Here is a 22,982-nt window from a genome sequence, read left to right on the forward strand (position 1 = left end):
CCCCCCACCATCAACCCTCAGTTTATTCTCAGTTTTTTGAGTCTCTTATGGTTTGCCTCCTTCCCTCTCTGGAATTTTTTTCTCTCCTTCCCCTAGCCCATGGTCTTCTGTTAAGTTTCTCAGGATCCACATAAGAGTGAAAACATATGTATCTGTCTTTCTTTGTATGACTTATTTCACATAGCATAACACTCTCCAGTTCCATCCATGTTGCTACAAAAGGCCAGATTTCATTCTTTCTCATTGCCATGTAGTATTCCATTGTATATATAAACCACACTTCTTTATCCATTCATCAGTTGATGGACATTTAGGCTCTTTCCATAATTTGACTATTGTTGAAAGTGGTGCTATAAACATTGGCATACAAGTGCCCCTATCCATCAGCACTCCTGTACCCTTGGGTAAATTCTTAGCAGTGTTAGTGCTGGGTCATAGGGTAGATCTATTTTTAATTTTTTGAGGAACCTCCACACTGTTTTCCAGAGTGGCTGCACCAGTTTGCATTCCCGCCAAAAGTGCAAGAGGGTTCCGTTTCTCCACATGCTCGCCAGCATCTATAGTCTCCTGATTTGTTCATTTTAGCCACTCTGGCATGAGGTGATATCTCAGTATGGTTTGATTTATATTTCCCTGATGAAGAGTGACGTTGAGCATCTTTTCATGTGCCTATTGGCCATCCGGATGTCTTCTTTAGAGAAGTGCCTATTCATGTTTTCTGCCCATTTCTTCCCTGGATTATTTGTTTTTCGGGTGTGGAGTTTGGTGAGTTCTTTATAGATTTTGGACACTAGCGCTTTGTCCAATATGTCATTTGCAAATATCTTTTCCCATTCCGTTGGTTGCCTTTTAGTTTTGTTGGTTGTTTCCTTTGCTGTGCAGAAGCTTTTTATCTTCATAAGGTCCCAGTAATTCACTTTTGCTTTTAATTCCCTTGCCTTTGGAGATGTGTCGAGTAAGAGATTGCTACAGCTGAGGTCAGAGAGGTCTTTTCCTGCTTTCTCCTCTAGGGTTTTGATGGTTTCCTGCCTCACATTCAGGTCCTTCATCCATTTTGAGTTTATTTTTGTGAATGGTGTAAGAAAGTGGTCTAGTTTCATTCTTCTGCATGTTGCTGTCCAGTTCTCCCAGCACCATTTGTTAAAGAGACTGTCTTTTTTCCATTGGATATTCTTTCCTGCTTTGTCAAAGATTAGTTGGCCGTACTTTTGTGGGTCCAATTCTGGAGTCTCTATTCTATTCCATTGGTTTATGTGTCTGTTTTTGTGCCAATACCTGCTGTCTTGATGATTACAGCTTTGTATTAGAGGCTAAAGTCTGGGATTGTGATGCCGCCTGCTTTGGTCTTCTTCAATATTACTTTGGCTATTCGGGGTCTTTTGTGGTTCCATACAAATTTTAGGATTGCTTGTTCTAGCTTCAAGAAGAATGCTGGTGCAATTTTGATTGGGATTGCATTGAATGTGTAGAGTGCTTTGGGTAGTATTGACATTTTAACAATATTTGTTCTTCCAATCCATGAGCATGGAATGTTTTTCCATTTCTTTGTATCTTCTTCAATTTCCTTCATAAGTTTTCTATAGTTTTCAGCATACAGATCTTTTACATCTTTGGTTAGGTTTATTCCTAGGTATTTTATGATCCTTGGTGCAATTGTGAATGGGATCAGTTTCTTTATTTGTCTTTCTGTTGCTTCATTATTAGTGTATAAGAATGCAACTGATTTCTGTACATTAATTTTGTATCCTGTGACTTTGCTGAATTCATGTATCAGTTCTAGCAGACTTTTCGTGGAGTCTGTCGGGTTTTCCATGTGTAGTATCATGTCATCTGCAAAAAGTGAAAGCTTGACTTCATCTTTGCCAATTTTGATGCCTTTGATTTCATTTTGTTGTCTGATTGCTGATGTTAGAACTTCCAACACTATGTTAAACAACAGTGGTGAGAGTGGACATCCTTGTCGTGTTCCGGATCTCGGGGGGAAAGCTCTCAGTTTTTCCCCATTGAGGATGATATTAGCTGTGGGTTTTTCATAAATGGCTTTTATGATGTTTAAGTATGTTCCTTCTATCCCGACTTTCTCAAGGGGTTTTTATTAAGAAAGGATGCTGAGGGGCACCTGGGTGGCTCAGTCGGTTGGGCGTCCGACTTCGGCTCAGGTCACGATCTCACGGTCCGTGAGTTCGAGCCCCGCGTCGGGCTCTGGGCTGATGGCTCAGAGCCTGGAGCCTGCTTCCGATTCTGTGTCTCCCTCTCTCTCTGCCCCTCCCCCATTCATGCTCTGTCTCTCTCTGTCTCAAAAATAAATAAAACGTTAAAAAAAATAAAAAAAAAAAAGAAAGGATGCTGAATTTTGTTAAATGCTTTTTCTGCATCCATTGGCAGGATCATATGGTTCTTATCTTTTCTTTTATTAATGTGATGTATCACATTGATTGATTTGCGAATGTTGAACCAGTCCTGCAGCCCAGGAATGAATCCCACTTGATCATGGTGAATAATTCTTTTTATTTACATGCTGTTGAATTCTATTTGCTAGTAGCTTGTTGAGAATTTTTGCATCCATATTCATCAGGGATATTGGCCTGTAGTTCTCTTTTTTTTCTGGGTCTCTGTCTGGTTTGGGAATCAAAGTAATGCTGGTTTCATAGAATGAGTCTGGAAGTTTCCCTTACCTTTCTATTTTTTGGAACAGCTTGAGAAGGATAGGTATTATCTCTGCTTTAAATGTCTGGTAGAATTCCCCAGGGAAGCCATCTGGTCCTGGACTCTTATTTGTTGGGAGATTTTTGATAACTGATTCAATTTCTTTGCAGGTTATGGGTCTGTTCACATTTTCTATTTCTTCCCATTTGAGTTTTAGAAGTGTGTATTTAGGAATTTGTCCATTTCTTCCAGGCTGTCCAGTTTGTTGGCATATAATTTTTCATAGTATTCCCTGATAATTGCTTGTATTTCTGAGGGATTGGTTGTAATAATTCCATTTTCATTCATGATTTTATCTATTTGGGTCGTCTCCCTTTTCTTTTTGAGAAGCCTGGCTAGAGGTGTATCAGTTTTGTTTATTTTTTCAAAAAACCAACTCTTGGTTTCATTGATCTGCTCTACAGTTTTTTTTAGATTCTATATTGTTTATTTCAGCTCTGATCTTTATTATTTCTCTTCTTCTGCTGGGTTTGGGGTGTCTTTGCTGTTCTGCTTCTAGTTCCTCTAGGTGTGCTGTTAGATTCTGTATTTGGAATTTTTCTTGTTTCTTGAGATAGGCCTGGATTGCAATGTATTTTCCTCTCAGGACTGCCTTTGCTGCATCCCAAAGCATTTGGATTGTATTTTCATTTTCATTTGTTTCCATATATTTTTTGATTTCTTCTCTAATTGCCTGGTTGACCCATTCATTCTTTAGTAGGGTGTTCTTTAACCTCCATGCTTTTGGAGGTTTTCCAGACTTTTTCCTGTGGCTAATTCAAGTTTCATAGCATTGGGGTCTAAAAGTGTGCATGGTATGATCTCAATTCTTGTATACTTATGAAGGGCTGTTTTGTGACCCAGTATGTGATCTATCTTGGAGAATGTTCCATGTGCACTCGAGAAGAAAGTATATTCTGTTGCTTTGGGATGCAGAGTTCTAAATATATCTGTCAAGCCCATCTGATCCAATGTATCATTCAGGGGCCTTGTTTCCTTATTGATTTCCTGTCTAGATGATCTATCCATTGCTGTAAGTGGGGTACTAAAGTCCCCTGCAATTACCACATTGTTATCAATAAGGTTGCTTATGTTTGTGAGTAATTGTTTTATATATTTGGGGGGTCCTGTATTCGGCGCATAGACATTTATAATTGTTAGCTCTTCCTGATGGATAGACCCTGTAGTTATTATATAATGCCCTTCTTCATCTCTTGTTACAGCCTTTAATTTAAGGTCTAGTTTGTCTGATATAAGTATGACTACTCCAGCTTTTTTTTGACTTCCAGTAGCATGATAGATAGTTCTCCATCCCCTCACTTTCAATCTGAAGGTGTCCTCAGGTCTAAAATGAGTCTCTTGTAGACAGCAAATAGATGGGTCTTGTTTCTTTATCCATTTTGATACCCTATGTCTTTTGGTTGGAGCATTTAGTCCCTTTACATTCAGTGTTATTATTAAAAGATAGGGGTTTAGAGTCATTGTGATGTCTGTAGGTTTCATGCTTATAGTGATGTCTCTGGTACTTTGTGGTCCTTGCAACATTTCACTCACAGAGTCCCCTTTAGGATCTCTTATAGGGCTGGTTTAGTGGTGATGAATTCCTTCAGTTTTTGTTTGTTTGGGAAAGCCTTTATCTCTCCTTCTATTCTGAATGACAGACTTGCTGGATAAAGGATTCTCGGCTGCATATTTTTTTCTGTTCATCACCTTGAAGATTTCCTGCCATTCCTTTCTGGCTTGCCAAGTTTCAGTAGATAGGTCTGCGACTACCCTTATGTGTCTACCTTTGTATGTTAGGGCCTGTTTATCCCTAGCTTCTTTCAGAATTCTCTCTTTATCCTTGTATTTTGCCAGTTTCACTATATGTTGTGCAGAAGATCGATTCAAGTTATATCTGAAGGGAGTTCTCTGTGCCTCTTGGATTTCAGTGCCTGCTTCCTTCCCCAGATCAGGGAAGTTCTCAGCTATGATTTGTTCAAGTACACCTTCAGCCCCTTTCTTTCTCTCTTCTTCTTCTGGAATTCCTATGATACAGATATTGTTCCATTTGATTGCATCTCTTAGTTCTCTAATTCTCCCCTCACACTCCTGGATTTTTTATCTCTCTTTTTCTCACCCTCCTCTTTTTCCATAATTTATCTTCTAATTCACCTATTCTCTGCCTTTTCAATCCATGCTATGGCTGCCTCCATTTTATTTTGCACCTCATTTATAGCAGTTTTTAATTCCTCATGACTATCTTTTAGTCCCTTTATCTCTGTAGCAATAGATTCTCTGCTGTCCTCTATGCTTTTTTCAAGTCCAGCGATTAATTTTATGACTATTATTCTAAATTCTTGTTCCGTTATATTGCTTAAATTGTTTTTGATCAATTCATTAGGTGTAGCTACTTCCTGGAGTTTCTTTTGAGGAGAATTCTTCCGTTTCATCATTTTGGGTAGTCCCTGCAGTAGCTCCAAAGTGCAGTGCACTTCCCCTGGGCTGTCCAGAGTAACTTCTGTTGGTGGGCATGGCCGCAGTCAGACTTGACTGTCTGCTCCCAGCCCACCACTGGAGCCACAGTCAGACTGGTGTGTACCTTATCTTCCCCTCTCCCAGGGGCAGGACTCACTGTGGAGTGGTGTGGCCCCTGTCCAGGCTGCTTGCACACTGCCAGGCTTGTGGTGCTGCCTCAATGGTATCTGGCAAGGGCATATTAGACAGGGTGGGTCCGCAAGTTGCACAGGGGCAGGAGGGGCAAGCTTAGCCAGCTTTGCCATGGGTGGTCCCCTGTGGAAGGGGCCCTGCAGCACTGGGAGGGAGGCAGGCCTGTCGGAGGGATGGATCCACAGAAGCATAGCATTGGGCATTTGTGTGGTGCAAGCAAGTTCAGTGATGGGAACTGGTTCCCTTTGGAATTTCAGCTGGAGGATGAGAGAGGGAAATGGCGCTTGCCAGTACCTTTGTTCCCCCTCTGAGCTCTGTCCTATGGGGGCTCAACCACTCTCCCTCCTGGCGTCCTCTCACCTTCCCTGCTCTCTGAGAGCAGAGCTGTTGAGTTTTAACATTCCAGATGTTAAGTCCCGCTGGCTGTCAGAATTCACGGAGTCCAGCCCCTCCGCTTTTGCAAGCCATACTTCAGGGGCTCTGCCTTGCCTGGTAGGCTGCCCCTCCACTGCCCCTGCTCCCTCCCGCCAGTCTGTGTAGCACGCACCGCCTCTCCACCCTTCCTACCCTCTTCCCGTGGGCCTCTTGTCTATGCTTGGCTCTGGAGAGTCTGTTCTGCTAGTCTTCTGGCTGTTTTCTGGGTTATTGAGGAAGATGTGGGTGGAATCTAAGCAATCAGCAGGACGAGGTGAGCCCAGAGTCCTCCCATGCTGCCATATTCCCAGAACTCTCTTTCATATATTTTCTTAATTCTAGTTTTGGCCTTTTATTTTCCACTTAAAGAAGTTCTTTAATATTTCTTACAATAAAGCCTGTTTAGTGGTGATTAACTCCTTCAGCTTTTGCTTATCTGGGAAACTCTTTATCTCCCCTTCAATTTTTAATAATAAACTTGCCCAGTATTCCTGGTTGTGGTTTTTTTTCCTTTCAGCACTTTGAATATATCATGTCACTGCTTTCTGGCCTGTAAAGTTTCTGCTGAAAAATCAGCTGATACTCTTATAGCAGGTTCCCTTATATACAACTAATTGCTCTTCTCTTGCTGCTTTTAAGATTCTCTCTTTGCCTTTAATTTTTGACATTTAAATTATAATGTATCTTGGTGTTCATCTTGTTTGGGACTTTCTATTATTCCTGGCCTGGATATCTGTTTTCTTTTCCAAGTTAGGGAAGTTTTTAACTATTAATTATTCAGATAAGTCTTCTGCCGCCTTCTCTCTGTCTTCTGCCTCTGGGACCCCTAAAAGACAAATGTTAGTATGCTTGACGTTTTCCTAGAGGTCCCTTAAACTATCTTCACTTTTAAAAAATTCTTTTTTCTCTTGTCTTTTCAGTTTGGGTGATTTCCACTAAATCTTCAAGATTATTGATCCACTGTTCTGTATCACTTAATCTGCTGTTTATTCCCTCTGGTATATTGTTGATTTCTGTTACTGTATCCTATAGCTCTAATTCATACTTTCTTATACTCTGTCTCTTTATTGAAGTTCACACTGTTTTCATATAATCTTCTCTTGAGCTCATAAAGTAAACATGGCAATTACTTTGAACTGTATTGGATAAATTGTTTATCTTTGCTTTGTTCTGTTCTTTTTCTGAGGTTTTGTTTTATTCTTTCATTTGCAAGTTTTTCCTCATACTCCTCATTTTGCCCAAATCTGTGTTTGTTTTTCTATATTAGGTAGTCCAGCTATAACTCCCAGATTTAAAGGAGTGTCCTTATGTAGGAGATGTCCTGTGGGGGACAAGAAGGACAATCACCCTGGCCATTAGAACCAGGTGTTCCAGGGGTATCCTATTTGTCGGCCATATGTACCTTTCTGTTGTGGCAGAATCATGACTGCTAAGGGGGTAGTGGTGGGTGGGACTGACTCAGAGCCTGACTTTGTTATATTTGTTTTTATGGTTATCTGACATTTAAGGTAATTGTACTACATTTCTACTTATGTAGTGATAAAAAAATTACCTTTAAATTCTCTTATTTCAGTAAAATGTGAGAGTTAATTGAAAGAATATATTAAGTAGAACATTTATGAAAGAAGTTGAAGGGGACACATAGAAATAGAAAAGCATTCCATGATCATGGATTGGAAGAACAAACATTGTTAAAATGTCTATACTTCCCAAAGCAATCTACACATTTAATGTAATCCCTATCAAAATACCGACAGCACTTTTCACAGAGCCAGAACAAATAAACCTAAAGTTTGTATGGAACCACAAAAGACCCCAAATAGCAAAAGTTAATCCTGATAAAGAAAAAAAAAAAAACTGGAGGCAACATGGTTCTGGATTTCAAACTACATTATAAAGCTGTAGTCAAGACAGTATGGTACTAATACAAAAACAGACACGTAGATCAACAGAATAGAAAATTCAGAAATGGACCCCAACTATATGTTCAATTAATCTTCAACAAAGCAGGAAAGAATATCCAATGGAAAAAAGACAGTCTCTTTAACAAATGGTATTGGGAAAACTGGACAGCAACAAGCAGAAGAAGAAAACTGGAACACTTTCTTACACCATACAGAAAGATAAATTTAAAATGGATGAAAGACCTAAATATGATACAGTAAACCATCATAATGCTAGACAAGAACACAGCGGTAACCTCTTTGACTTCAGCCTGTGGGAGTAACTTCTTACTAAACGTATTGCCAGAGGCAAGGGAAACAAAAGCAAAAATGAACTACTGGGACTTCATCAAGATAAAAACCTTCTGCACAGTGAAGGAAACAATCAACAAAACTGAAAGGCAGCCTATGGAACGGGAGAGGATATTTGCAAATGACATACCTGATAAAGGGTTAGTATCCAAAATCTATAAGAACTTATCAAACCAAACACCCAAATAACAATCCAGTTAAGAAATGAGAAGACACTTTTCCAAAGAAGATATCCAGAGTACTAACAGACACATGAAAAGATGCTCAACATCACTCATAATCAGGAAAATACAAATCTAGACCACGATGAGATACCACTTCACAACTGTCAGAATGGCTAAAATTAATAACACAAGAAACAACAGGTGTTGGTGAGGATGCAGAGAAAGGGGAACCTTCCTGCACTAGTTGTGGGGATGCATATTGGTGCAGCCATTTTAGAGAACAGTATGGAGTTTCCTCAAAAAGTTAAAAATAGAACTACCCTATGATCCAGCAATTGCACTATAGGTGTTTGCCCAAAGGATACAAAACACAGATCCAAAGGGGTATGTGCACTCCGATGTGTATAGCAGTATTATCAACAATAGAGCACAACTATGGAGAGAGCCCAAATGTCCATCAACGAAAGAATGGATAAAGAAGAAGTGGTATATATATGAAATGGAATATCACACAGCCATCAAAAAGAATGAAATCTTGCCATTTGCAATAACGTGGATTGAGCTACAATGTATTATGCGAAGCAAAATAAGTCAGGCAGAGAAAGACAAATACCATATGCTTTCACTTATATATGGAATTTAAGAAACAAAACAATGAACACATGGGAAGGGGGGAAAAGAGAAGAGAGGGAAAGAAAACACAAGAGACTCTTAACCATAGAGAACAAACTGAGGGTTAATGGAGGAAGGTGAGTGGGGGATGGGCTAGATTGGTAATGGGTATTAAGGAGGGGACTTGTTATGATGAGCACTGGGCGTTGTATGTAAGTGATGAATCACTGAACGTTACCTCTGAAACCAATATGTACTGTATGTTAACTAACTAGAGTTTAAATAAAAATTTGAAAAGAAAAATAAATTAAAAAATAAAGAAGATATTAAGTAGGTATTAGTGCAGATGGCAATATTCTAAAGATAGCACATGAATGATTAAAGTTCTGGAAAACTTCACCAACAACATTATTTTCATGAGTTAAGCATAATCCATTTTACCACTTTTCTAATATTGAGCTTTTAATTTGTTTTCTATTATAAACAATGCTTCAAAGAACCTCTTATAGCTAAATATTATTCATATCCATGATGATTCCCTTAGGAGAATTCTCAGATGTGGAATTGTCAGGTGCAAGGGCAATGATTATATTATTTTAAAGTTTGAAATTAGTGTTCATTAACCATTTCTCTAAGTTTTTATTGAGACATGTAGGAGGTTAGCAAAGCAACATTTATGACCCAGAGGAATAATTTCTTGTTAATCAAAAGGTTGCTTAATGCAATTACCTTCAAGTGTGTTCCAGGACCACATGACAATTCCTCCCACCCTGGGGAAGTCCTGTGGTAGGGAAAATGGTTGGTTGGAAGATCTGATTTGTAGTTGATGTTACTGTTTCCACTTAATTAGCTTTGTGATCTTGTGCAAGTCACAACCTCTCTCTGAGCTATAATTTTCTCACTCATAAAGTCATACTAAAAATAATACAGTGTTTACCTCACTGAGCTGTGAAGATTAAATGAAATATGTGGAAATGGCTTGTAAATGCTAAAACATGATATAAAATGTTAGTAGCTGGTGTTATAAAAGTACAATATATGCTCCCCACTTGAGAGATTTTGCAAGTACAATTCTCAGGCTTCACAGATACAGGTTATCTCGTGCAATGCAGACAATTTTTTAATGTCATATGGGGACAGTATATAGAAAAAGTGGAGGGTATGAAAGAGAATTAAATTCCAATGAAAGCCTATTTCCTTACTGATTATTCCTTCCCATTCTCTCCTCAGCAAACACTAGAACCTTGTATGGCATTGCAGCCAACACTAATCCTGGGTTGAGCATTCTTTCTTATCATTAAATCTCATTGAAAACATCAGTTACTCAAAAGTCACATTACTTGTTAATCTAGAATTGGTCAGGTGGCTCAGAATTTCAGAGTTTGGGCCAGAACAAAAGTTAGCTATTTCTGGTACCTATAGATTTTTTGAAAAACTAATGATCTTCCCTGAGACTCTGTTCTCTTCCCATGATGCACGTTATCTGAATGGTCTCTTGTCATGGGTAGATTCAGGTAAAAATCAACCAATAAGCTGCCTACCAGAGAACAATGATGTTGATAAAACCCAGAGAGCAGAGCCCATTGTGAGTGCAGTGTGTTCAGAAGGGTAGGGGGCTAACCCTGAAGGCAGCTGGGTTCTAGATTTAGCTCTGCCATGAACTACCTGGAATCTGAATGTCCGCATCTGTAAAATAAGTGAGTTAGATTAGAATCTAGTCACAAGGTCTTTAAGGTCTCTGTTCACAGTAAGATTCTATAGCTCTATAGGTCAGTTAACAAATAAAGGGATTAACCTTCCCAACCTTCCACCATGGGCAAGACAGAAAATACTGAAGCCAGAGGGTCTCAGCTGGGAGTTTGGGAGGAGCATGGATTCTACTCTGTGACATCACAATATTCAGCCCAGGCTCCAACTTGGCCACTGAGAAGAAAGTAACAGGAGGTTCAGCTATTGATATATTAGAGGCAGGACACTACCGGACAGAGCTAGAAGGAATCAGCTAGCCATGCCTCCAGTTCAGGTATGTAACAATTGCTAAGCTTAGAATAGAAATTGCTGTTATCTAAAAAAATAGAAAGAGAGGACCAGGAGATGAGTGTATCTCCAGGCTTAGGAATAAGATAAGCATAGAGACTACGCACCACATACTTTACGGTAAAGGTTCCCAATGATCAGAAAAAGGCCAAAGGCAGTCCCACCAGAAAGCGAGTTGTGTTATGTCCTCTTAATAGCCAGACTTATTTAATGTCATGAAGCCAGATGAAGATATTTCCAAGACTTTTAACCCCTCACCGGTCTATCCCCAACCATGGCAAAAATGCAAAAGCAACAGCTACCTTGAGGAAGTCAGTGTAAAATTACTTTGTAGAGTAGTTTACATTTATTGCCTGGTGGTGTTTATTCTTTTAATAGCTTCTTCCCAACATTGAAAGGGAAGAATAGACTTAACAAAAAATAAGTTAACTGAAAGAACTGAAAGAAGTATTTTCATAGAAGATAATACAAAGATAGAAACAAAAGTAATAAAAAGAGGAGAAATAAATTTATTATTGGTTAGCAACCAAGATTAAATTTAAAGCCTTGAAATTTCAAGGCTTAAAAGGCAAAAGGCCATCATCTCCTATAAACAGTGAAAGAGAAGGGCCTTATGGTTGAGAAGTAGGTAAAACAGTTCAGCTGGAACCATCTACAGCTCCTCCCCCTCTAAAGAACTCATGCCAGTGAAATCATCGCTGGGGATGCAGACATTTCTGTTTTCTTTACCTTGCCTTGGGGTTTTGGCTTCTAAAGTATTTGTTTCTTCCTGGAGTCTTGGGGCCCGGAGAGGCTCAAGTGACGGGCAAATAGCTGTTCTGTTTACCAGTAGGGCGGAGCATGGGGTGAGCGCCAGGTCCTGACTCATCTCCATTGGCCTCCCTCCGTGTCTCAACACACTGCGACCCCAGAGCTGAGTACAAGACTGTTCAGGCAAGCACGCTGAGATTTGCCCGCAAGAGCTAAGTTTATTGCCACATTCCCTCAGTGGAAGCAGCAGTCCAGTGTTCTGACAGGTAGATTAGTTACCCACAGGGGACTCCAATAGCAATAGACCAGGGGACGGGAGATCCAATCTCTAACCACAGGACACAATTTTAACACACTATGACTTCCAACATCAGGAATAAATATATCTCAGCAGTAAGACCAATACTCTATACACTATAAAAGTAGTAATAACCTAAAGCATGTCAATAAATCCGGAGGTCCAGATGAAAACAAAATGTACTTGTACATTAACTCTACTATATATTCAACCTCCCTCTAGAGAAACCATCATGATTTTTACAATTACAGTATTTATTTATTAAAAATGTTTTTTTAATGTTTATTTTTTGAGAGAGAGACACAGACAGGGGTGAGTGGGGGAGAGACTGAGAGAGATGGAGACACACAATCTGAAGCAGGCTCCAGGCTCTGAGCTGTCAGTGCAGAGCCTGATGCAGGGCTTGAACCCACAAACCACGAGATCATGACCTAAGCCGAAGTCAGATGCTCAACCGACGGAGCCACTCAGGTGCCCCTACAGTTACATTATGATCCAACTTCTTAGGTCCTTGAAAATTAAATCCTCAATGGTCCAACTTTTAGACTTCATTAATAGTTATTGAAAACCAAGTTTAGGTTTAACTTAAAATAATATCCAAAAAACACAGTGTCCTAACTTGTCTACATTTATATTCCTTGACTATAATGTTCTCTGAGCATTGTGTTAGTCACATACCATGGAATTTTAGAGTTGGAGGGGAACTAAGAGATCATACATTCCAATGTCCTCATTTCTACAAGAGGGAACCAGCACAGAGAGGTTGTGTCTTGACTTAGGTCATTAAGCTAGTTAGTGTTAGCTTGGGGAACATAGCTTAAGTCCTCTTACTTTCAGCCAGGTGTCTTCAATATTCCCTGCCCCTAATTCATGCTGAAATAATTAACTATTCATATCTGACCTATTTTAGAATATCCTAAGAAAGGAAATCTCATTTCCTTGGAGTGGTTATTAGTAAATTCAAGTACTCTATATAGGTGGCACCAGTCACCAAAACTCTCCTAGCCTTTATAGCTCCAAATAGAACAAGCTTTGGTCAAGGTCAAGAAAAGGCATCCAAGACCCCATCCAAAAGGCTGAGATAACAATTAAAATAAATCCAGGGAAACTGACAGGTTATTCTGCCTTGAGGCCTGATTAGAAGTAGTTCACTGAAAGAAAAAAAAAAAAAAGAAAAGAAAAAAGGCATTTATAACATTAACAACTTTCTGCTTTTTAATAAATATGCTGACTTTCTGTGGCCTTGCCTTTTCCAGTTTAGCTAGATCACTTTGTTTATGTGTATGAGTGTGTATACTCTGTATGTATATCATATATATGTATACTCCATAGATGTATGTATGAGTGAACACTTCTGGCAGGTGTGGCTATTACACCATCTGTGGTAACCTATCCTTACTACCTAATATACCTCCTTTATGAGCCTCTCCTGACTCTTCCCATGAATTAATATTTTATTTGTAATTATGAGCTGCCTTAGATTTTTCCAGGGTTTGTTTTATGTAGAGCTGTATATGTCTTGCATCTCTAATTAACCTGTAAGTCTGAGCCCAGTCATTCCCTGGATACAGATACTCACAGCTTTTTCCTATTCAATTCATTGCAAATATATTAATATCTGTCTAAAGTCCCAAAATCTGAAAGGAAATGAAATTGCTGAATATAAATATAGATCTCATTTTCATAGTCATCAGTGCCAAAGATCTGATGAATATTTTCTAGGCTGCTAGACTGTTTTTTAACGAACTGAAAAGTGTATATCCTGTAAGGAACTTCCATATGTTTCTAGCTATCCATGCAGATTATCTTTCATAAAAGAGAATTATTAAATGATCACTAATAGAAAAGAACATTCCATCATGACATAGGGTTTAAACGGGTTGTAGTAATGTCTTTCAGCTTCCACATTAATTGCAAAGGTTGTGTAATATATTGAGTAACTTTGCACATACTACAGCATAAAACTTCATGAGAAAGGTGATTGTAAGAAATGGAGGGTTTTATAAAAAGAGCTTTAATTTCAGATTCTTCATTGTGGGTTTTGCATTTTCATCTCTACAGTAAACTGAAACACAGTATGCCAAGTGAACTTTTGAAATGTTTTCCATCAAATTACCCAAGAAAATGCATCCTGATCAGTTTTATTTAACAGCTTTGGGAGGAAAAAAAAGCAAAGAAATCTACCTTGCCAGAGATCAAGGCATTTGATTCTTTCTCTTGCTGCCACCACCTGGGGTGCCTTGGCATCTGGCCACACCTGGATCTCTGACACATACAGGACTCTCCTTTATCCCAGCCCAGCCTCCATGCCCACTCTCCTAAGAATTGTGCAATGAGACCTTTGTAACCTGAGGCTTGTGAAGTCTGGAAAGGAATGTGACACAGAGCCAACAGACGTTGCTGCCACCAGGGCTTAGAAGGAGCTTTCCTACCTGTTCACCTGGTGCCTGGGGGAATCTCAGAAGGGGAAAGGTATGCTCTAAAAGGAGTGGGAATGGAGCCTTTGGCAAGACAATGAAGCAATCACTCGGGTGTCTTTTCCCTGTTCTCTTTGCCAACCTTCAGAGTCATGTTTCATGCTGCTCCCAAGAGTAGTCTCAGATCCACTTTTGAACCACTTCCTTTCCTACTCCTAATTACACTCCCTGCTGAAAGCTATGAGTAGTAGGTTCATTCTTCCAGCAGCTCTATAAATGCTGATGGGTGATCCTAATGGGGGTTCTATATTAAACAGTGATATTGATGACAGATTGGTGGGAGCTGTTGGCGGGACAGCTGGAGAGATCTTTGTGATCAGAGCCCTACCCTATTGGTACTTGTCAGTTAGCAACACAAAACTCTTTTCCTCACCTCCCCCACATACATCTTCCTCCATCATGGCAAATACACAATCTGCCCATTGGCAATACTTGAGGTTGTCCTACCTCTTCTGCCCAGGGAATTCTGTCATGAGCTGAGTCAGGAATAACTGTCTTTTAAGTTGCCCATTTATCAGGGCATTTGGGTGGTTCAGTCGGTTGAGGGTCCAACTCTTGATTTCAGCTCAGGTCATGATCCCAGGATTGTGGGATTGAGGCCCATGTCGGACTCCGTGCTGAGGATGGAGCCTGCTTAAGATTCTCTCTCTCAATCTCTCTCTCTCTCCCTCTCTCTCTCTCTCTCTCTCTCTCTCCCCTTCTGCCCCTCTCCCTTACTCGCACTTCTCTCTCTCAAAAATAAAATAAAATAAAATAAAATAAAATAAAATAAAATAAAATGTTAAAAAAAAGTTGCCCAATCATAATGGTCACAGAAGTAGACCTCTAAAAGGAAGAACTAAAAGAAAGTGAAAGACTTACTCTTCAGTCTTATACTGTTTAGAACAACCAAATATAATTAATTATAAAGGACAAGTTCTGTATTTTATCAATATTGCTTATAAACAAAAGGTAGTCCCTGAAAAACAGATTTTTAGCGAGTTGAGAAGGTAATTTACTTGACAATTACCAGTATTTTCCTTTCTTTAGAACATATTTAGAATGCAAAGTCATTATTATTAGAAAATGGAGGAAGGATTTCTTTTATGTTAGAATAGGTTCTTTTCTATGTTAGGAACTGATACCACCTCACACCTCTAACTAACATATTACCTCTTGCTGTACTCTGTCCTTTCAAGGTGGTTCTCCTTTCTTCCCCAAATGAATTCAGTATCAGTTTCAATCCACTTTGTGGTTTTTGAAAACTCAATATGTACCAGGCTCTGTGACAATAAAAAAGTTAAATGTCTGGCATAAATTTGGCTCTTTAAGAATTAAGAATTTAGTTAGGGAGACAAGATATTTACCTTTGAAGAGTTCAAAAGCAAAAAGGAGTTTAAAAACTGCATAACTATGAAAAATATTTGTATTGTGGACTTCAAAGTGTCCAGGGGCTAAGGGAAGAGTAGAGGTGAAGTTGCCCCAGGTTGCTCATCATAGCAGAGTTGGGACTTGAAGAGAAATAGTAGCATGCTGTTTAAGTAGTAGGCTTAAAGAGAAAAACCATTTTCTAGATTTTGGTCCTGGAACAACAGGTCTTCTCCTATTCACAGACCTTATCTCCACTCTCCCTGTACTTCTACAATTCTGTTTTTGCATGCAAGGCGAACAAACAATTCACATGGCTTTGTTGGGATATGGAAAATAGGAGTCATGGAAACATGGCACATGAGAAAAGATTAAACCAACCTTAACATGTGGTTTCTGTGAAAGGCCCAGCATACTCTACCCTGAACTGTGTCTGATTTTAATCATGGACATGGGCTTCCTGATCTCCCACCCAAAAGTTGGCATGTTCCAGACCTAATTCATTGAATTCCTCCAAATTTTCTCCCTTTTTTGTGATTCCCATCTCAGCCAATGACTTTACCATATTCCCAGTTATTCTGACGAGGTGGTGAGTCCTTTCTGATTCCTTTGACTCTCCTCCCATTCACTTGGTTATCAAGCCCACCAGGTTATCTCCACATCTCTTTCAAGTCCATTTCTTCTGCCAGTTCCGCCTGCTGTTGCCCTGGGCCAGGCTCTCATTCTCTTTCCCTAAGATTACCCATCTCCCCAACTTCATTGCTCTGATCTCTGTTGTTTACATCTTTCTAAAATAAATACTGGAGGTTTTCACTTGCTAGGTTAAAAATGGTTCAAGATTTCCCACTGTTTAAAAAATGAAGACCAAACTCCTTATCTTGGCTTTCAAGGTCTTTCACTTTTTCTAGCCATTCTCCTCTGCCAACCATTCACTTAGTCTTCCCCAGTTTATTAACCAGATGGACTCCTCTACTTTCCGTTCTCCAGAATGCCCAGCCCTTTCTTTCCTCGATGGTCTTACTCATACAGTTCTCTTCTGACAGCTGAATTCCTACAGGATTCCTCCTCAGATTGGTGACTTTTTCTTTCTTCCTTCATTTATGATTTTCTCATGGCATTCTTTTTTTTTTAATGTTTATTTATTTTTAAGAGAGAGAGAGTGTGTGAGTGGAAGGGGCAGAGAGAGAGAGAGAGAGAGAGGAAGACAGAATCTGAAGTAGGTTCCAGGTTCTGAGCCGTCAGCACAGAACCCGATGCAGGTCTGGAACTCAAGAACTGGAAGATCATGTCCTGAGCTGAAGTCAGATGCTTAATTGACCAAGTCACCCAGGTGCCCCTCTCATGGCATTCTTATTTTTATGACCCTTTTGGCTGAAGGAGTGAGCCAGGTGGGGTTGGAAGACCAAGAAGAAGAGAGAAGAGTTTCTTAAGACCCGAAATAGCATGCGCAAAGACTCAGAGTAAAGAGAGAATGGCATCTTCAAGGAACTGAGCAGTGTACAGTAGTTGGTAGAAATCAAATCTAAGCAGAGAGGAAAGAACTGGGGAGAGATGGCACTGGACCTGCTACGGAGCTGGGGTTTTAACTTAAGATCAGTGGGCAGCTTTCTTTCTTCTTTGTAAAGTTTATCTATCTATTTTTAAAATTTATTTAGTAATCTCTACATCCAACATGGGGCTACTCACAACCCCAACATTAAGAGTTGCATGGTCTCTTTACTGAGCCAGCCAGGTGCCCCTGGTGGGTAGGTAGTTTTAAAGGGTTGGTTATAAGCAGGGGAGCAATAGATATTATTTGCACTTTAAAAGAACGTAATTTATGGAGAACAGATGGGAATGGCGAAAAACTGGAGAAAAGACTGTCAGTTAGGATCCTGGTAGGGTAAACCAAGGAGATGATAAGCTTGGTCTAGGGTAGTGACAGTAGAAAAGAGAGGAAGGCAGTGGACTTCTGGAAGGCCCAGGAATGATACTGTACTAGGTGCAGTATCACTTCCCACTAATGCCCCACTAAGCAGATCAGACTTTATCTTGTAGGAAACAGGAAGCAACAAGGATTTCTTAGCTTAGGTAAATCTACATTTTTGAAAGAGAACACTGGAGATGATATGGAAGAAGACTAGAAGGGGAAGACTGGTTGCAGATGGACAGGAAGCAAAGTCATTGAGGTGGGTGTTAAATGCTGATGGCACAGCTGCTCAAAGCAAGTGAACCCCTCTCAGCACTGGTGATCCTGCCCCAAGTGCAGTTAAATAAAAATAAATACGTTTTAATTGAAAAGTTATATGTGCATGCAGTAAAAATTTAAACAGTATAAACTTTATGCCATGAAATAATTCTCCCTTGTATCCCAGTCCCCAGTCCTTTCCCTCCATGGAACTTGAGACAAATTTTACATGCTCTCCAGAAATTTTCTATGCATAAACAAACATGTACAAGTATGTATTATGCACATGCTCTCTATGTATATATGCACACATGTGGATCCACTTTTTAAAATAAGATTACTATACACATACTTCTATGCCTTGCTTTTTAATAAAAATGTGAAACTGCATTTTTATACCCTTTTTTATATCACCTCATGGAGATGTGTGCTTCATTCTTTTTATGCCTACATTGAAAATACTCCTACAGTTAACTCACAAGTTTCCCTACTTATGAACATTGAAGTCAAACATGGCTTCACAGGAGGAAGTCAAATTTTCACTCTTCACAGATGACATGATACTCTATATGGAAAAACCAAAAGGTTCCACCAAAAAACTCTTAGACCAACCCATGAATTCAGCAAACTCGCAAACTATAGAATCAGTGCACAGTTTAAGGAATCCACTCCTGAAATTATTGTTGCACTATATGCTAACTAACTTGGATGTAAATTTAAAAAATAAATAAATAAAAAGAAAGTAAAATCAATGCACAGAAATTGGTTGCATTTCTATACACCAATACTGAAGCAGAAAGAGAAATCAAGGAATCTATTCTATCCCATTTACAATTGCACCAAAACCCATAAAATACCTAGGAATAAACCTAACCAAAGAGGTGAAAAATCTATACACTGAAAACTATAGAAAAGCTTATGAAATAAATTGAAGAAGACACACAAAAAAATGGAAAAATATTCCATGTTCATGGATTGGGAGAACAAATATTGTTAAAATGTCAATACTACCCAAAGAAATCTACATATTCAATACAATCCCTATCAAAATAGCACCAGCATTCTTCACAGAGCTAGAACAAACAATCCTAAAATCTGTATGGAACCAGAAAAGACCCCAAATAGCCAAAGCAATCTTGAAAAAGAAAACCAAAGTGGGAGCCATCACAACCCTGGACTTTAAGATGTATTACAAATCTGTAATCATCAAGACAGCATGGTACTGGCACAAAAACAGACACTCAGATCAATAGAACAGAATAGAGAACCCAGAAATGGACCCTCAAACGTATGGGCAACTAATCTTTGACAAAGCAGGAAAGAATATACAATGGAATAAAGGCAGTCTCTTTAACAAATGGTGCTGGGAAAACTGGACAGCAACATGCAGAAGAATGAACCTGGACCACTTTCTTACACCATACACAAAAATAAACTCAAAGTGGATGAAAGACCTAAATGTAAGACAGGAAGCCATCAAAATCCCAGAGGAGAAAGCAGGCAAAAACCTCTTTGATCTTGGCCACAGCAACTTCTTACTCAACACGTCTCCAGAGGCAAGGGAAACAAAGGCAAAAATGAACTATTTGGACCTCATCAAAATAAAAAGCTTCTGCACAGCAAAGGAAACAATCAGCAAAACTAAAAGGTAACCGACAGAATGGGAGAAGATATTTGCAAACCACATATCAGATAAAGGGTTAGTATCCAAAATCTATACAGAACTCACCAAACTCCACACCCAAAGAACAAATAATCCAGTGAAGAAATGGGCAGAAGACATGAATAGACACTTCTCTAAAGAAGACATCCAGATGGCCAATAGGCATATGAAAAGATGCTCAACATCACTCATCATCAGGGAAATAGAAATCAAAACCACACTGAGATACCACCTCACACTGGTCAGAGTGGCTAAAATGAACAAATCAGGAGACTATAAATGCTGGAGAGGATGTGGAGAAACGGGAACCCTCTTGCACTGTTGGTGGGAAGGCAAACTGGTGTAGCCGCTCTGGAAAACAGTGTGGACATTCCTCAAAAAATTAAAAATAGATCTACCTTATGACCCAGCAATAGCACTGCTAGGAATTTACCCAAGGGATACATGAGTGTTGATTCATAGGGGCACATGTACCCCAATGTTTACAGCAGCACTTTCAACAATAGCCAAATTATGGAAAGAGCCTAAATGTCCATCAACTGATGAATGGATAAGGAAGATGTGGTTTATATATACAATGGGATACTACTTGGCAATGAGAAAGAATGAAATCTGGTGCTCTTAGCCTGTGTGGTAGCTGCCTCCCAGTGCTGCTGCATCATTCCCCACAGGTACTGAGATGTCCCCTTTGTAGTTGGACAGGTCTGAAGGTATTAGTTATTGGTCCAAGCTCAGGGGCAGCAGTGGGGAGGGGAAGGCTCATTTTTGTCTTCACATGTCTGAATACATTGAACTTGAGTGCAACTTGGAGCCACTAGGAGAGCTTTACTTTCCTTTGCCTTTGAAGTAAGCCACAGAACATTAACAGTTGCTACCCTTTATTGAAAGTTATGTGCTTGTGCTTTGAGCAGGATAATTTCATTTAATGTTTGCAATGACCCTGTGCTCTTCCCACCACCCCACTCTCCCATGGAAGGGTAGGGATGACATGGTCACCGTGGGCTTCCAAGGGCAGGGACTGTGAAACATCCTTCTTAAACCACTGTCCTCAGAGCCACCAAGAGCACCCTACATTGCCTTCAAGGTCCCCATGGGCCAGAAACATTCTGTTACACTCATCCCCAATTATGTCCATAAAAACAGCTTACAACATGCATGAATCAATAATTCTACAGGTGTGTGCTGTCTGCTGATTCACCCATGGAACAGGCCTGGGCTTTCCCTTCATTTGGTTTGCTCTTCGTAGCCTAACTAACATGTTGCTGCTCCTCACTTTCCATCTCCTCTGGCACTTTCAGGAAACACTGTCCAGTGGCAAACTTATTGTAAGTCCCTAAATCAATCTTATTTAAAGGAGACTCCTCTGTCCTCTCTTCCTTCATCACTTTCTGGGTTCTTCTCTGGAAGTTCTCTTTGTGGTGACAGCATAAGCAGTTTTCACAGTGTTACTAAGTTAGCTTTGGCCACAGCAAACCTCTTGTCTGAGAGAGGAGGAATCAAGATCAAGAAGACATGTGTCTTATCCAAGTTCACAGTTAGACGCCAAGTCATCCATCTCCCAGTCCAGTGTTTCTGGTGTACCCCACAGATATCAGTTCTGATGGGTGGGGTTCAGTCCAATCCATTGGAGGCAGGCTGAAGAGCAGCATATCTCCAAGGTGAGAGGCAGATATGCAGGCTGTACCAGATGACAAGGGAGGTCAGTAACTCTTTTGCATGGCTGCCTCTATGTACAACCGTGTACAAAGATGTAGGTACAGCACGAACAAAGCAAGGTATTGGTAGAACAACTGGGATAGAGTAGTCCTTTTTTATCAACAGAAGCAAATTCCCTTTGGTTTTCATGCTTCACTGGAAGGCCCAGGAAAGATCTGAGACTCTTATCTGTCTGGAATTGCAACAAGTGATTCACTATGGCCCCCATTCCCAATGGAAGTGGCTTTGGCTTGTATCGTGTGTTTATAGAAAATCAGCTGGTAAGTCTGCATGGATTCACCCAGTGAATTCTCCATGACACCTTCGTAGGCCAATAGGCAAGCATTTGGGCTTCATGGGATGACATTTCCAGATCAGAGCCCTGGTCTGGTTCCATCTCATCACCAGTGTTGTTTTGAGTGTGAATTATATGATAGGAGCTGAGAGTAAATGGGCTTGTTTCAGCCAAGGTTCTGAGAACTCTCTATCAGATAAACACTAACACAAGGAAACAATCATTGGTGGTAACAACTCACAAAAGAAAGAAAAATAAAACTGCTTTCAAGATCATCCTACTTTTTATTTTTAAACAAAGAATACACGAATTCCAGGTGTTTTGAGAGCAATAAAGCAATTGTTGAGAAGGCAGCACACTCTAGAGGTGGGTAAAGACTTTGGAAGGTACCCACAGACATGGATGTTCATCCTGGCTGCCAAGACCTCATTGGTGCCCTTGGGCAAATCACCTACTTCACTGCTTGACCTGGGATTCTTGGAACTGGGAGACCTGTGATCCTACCCAGGCTCTGTTAGTAACTATTTGATGTTGACATGTGTTACTTTTTTGAACCTTTGTTTCTTGATTTGTAAAATGAGAATAATAACATTTTCCCTGCCTACCTGTCCCTGTTGTTGTGTACGTTAAATGAACCTATGTGAAAATACTTTGTTAATAATAGTGTGCTCTCCATATTATATTTTCCTGTGATGCAGACATAATGTCTTTTGCTGAAAGTGAAGCAGGAGATTGGTGGAGAATGGTGGAGCATGATAAAAAGACTAGGGTCTTCTGGGACACAGAGAAGCATGCAGGGCAGGGTTGCAACTGGGTTTGGAGATCATGGATCTGTGATGGCAACATTCACCTCACCAGTGGATGTTCAATTAAATATTGGTTGGGGCAGTAGAAGGAATTAGGGGTATTGACAAAGGAATAGTTACAATGGTGATGCCAGAGTCTAAGTTGAACAGGCAAAGGGTTAAAGAAAGGGACATGGCTGATAGATTTGGGGAATTAGGAGGTGTTAGTGAGATGTAAATGCTGTGTGTACAGATGAGCTAGCTGGTGAGGTGGGCAATGATGGGTTTAGGGTGTGAGGCTGGAGTTCAAGGTTTGAGAGCTGGAGGACATCCAGCTATCCTAGTAGGGCAGCGAGCCATGAGGGAAAGGGTGCTGGCTTGGAAAACCACATGGGAACTGAAGGGCCCCAGGTCAGTGACAGGACTTGGGTTAGAGAGAGCTGATTGCCAGAGTCCTGAGAGAATACGAGCGAGGTGTCAGATACAGGAATGGATATGGGGAGGACAGGGAAACTATGGATGGTAGACAGATCAAATGTAAGGGATAGAGTGTCTGGAAGGGCTTGGAGGAGAATGTTGAAGCTATTTCAGGGTAAATGAGAACCAGAAAACAGAATGACCCAGAGGCATGTTTGACTTAAAATTTGATATGAATTATATATAAACCAATCATTTTACACATAGATAAT

The 22,982-nt window shown here is 40.0% G+C and overlaps 1 protein-coding gene across 3 annotated transcripts in view; it reads left to right on the forward strand.

Annotated features, from left to right (window-relative positions):
* Positions 1-10,669: 10,669 nt before the first annotated feature.
* Positions 10,670-22,982, forward strand: part of DNAJC5B (DnaJ heat shock protein family (Hsp40) member C5 beta) — an 89,689-nt gene continuing 77,376 nt past the window's right edge. For 2 of the 3 annotated variants that reach the window (XR_002077207.2, XM_019439453.2), the window contains exon 1: positions 10,670-10,802. The gene's annotated coding sequence lies outside the window, so the exon portion shown is untranslated. Of the gene's footprint in view, positions 10,803-13,957; positions 14,337-22,982 lie in introns of those variants that run through there. The other variant, XM_053896364.1, reaches the window with a different exon arrangement.

The sequence above is a fragment of the Panthera pardus genome, unplaced genomic scaffold (assembly GCF_024362965.1).
Source record: "Panthera pardus isolate Hobbes unplaced genomic scaffold, ASM2436296v1 HiC_scaffold_7, whole genome shotgun sequence".
Classification (NCBI taxonomy): domain Eukaryota; kingdom Metazoa; phylum Chordata; class Mammalia; order Carnivora; family Felidae; genus Panthera; species Panthera pardus.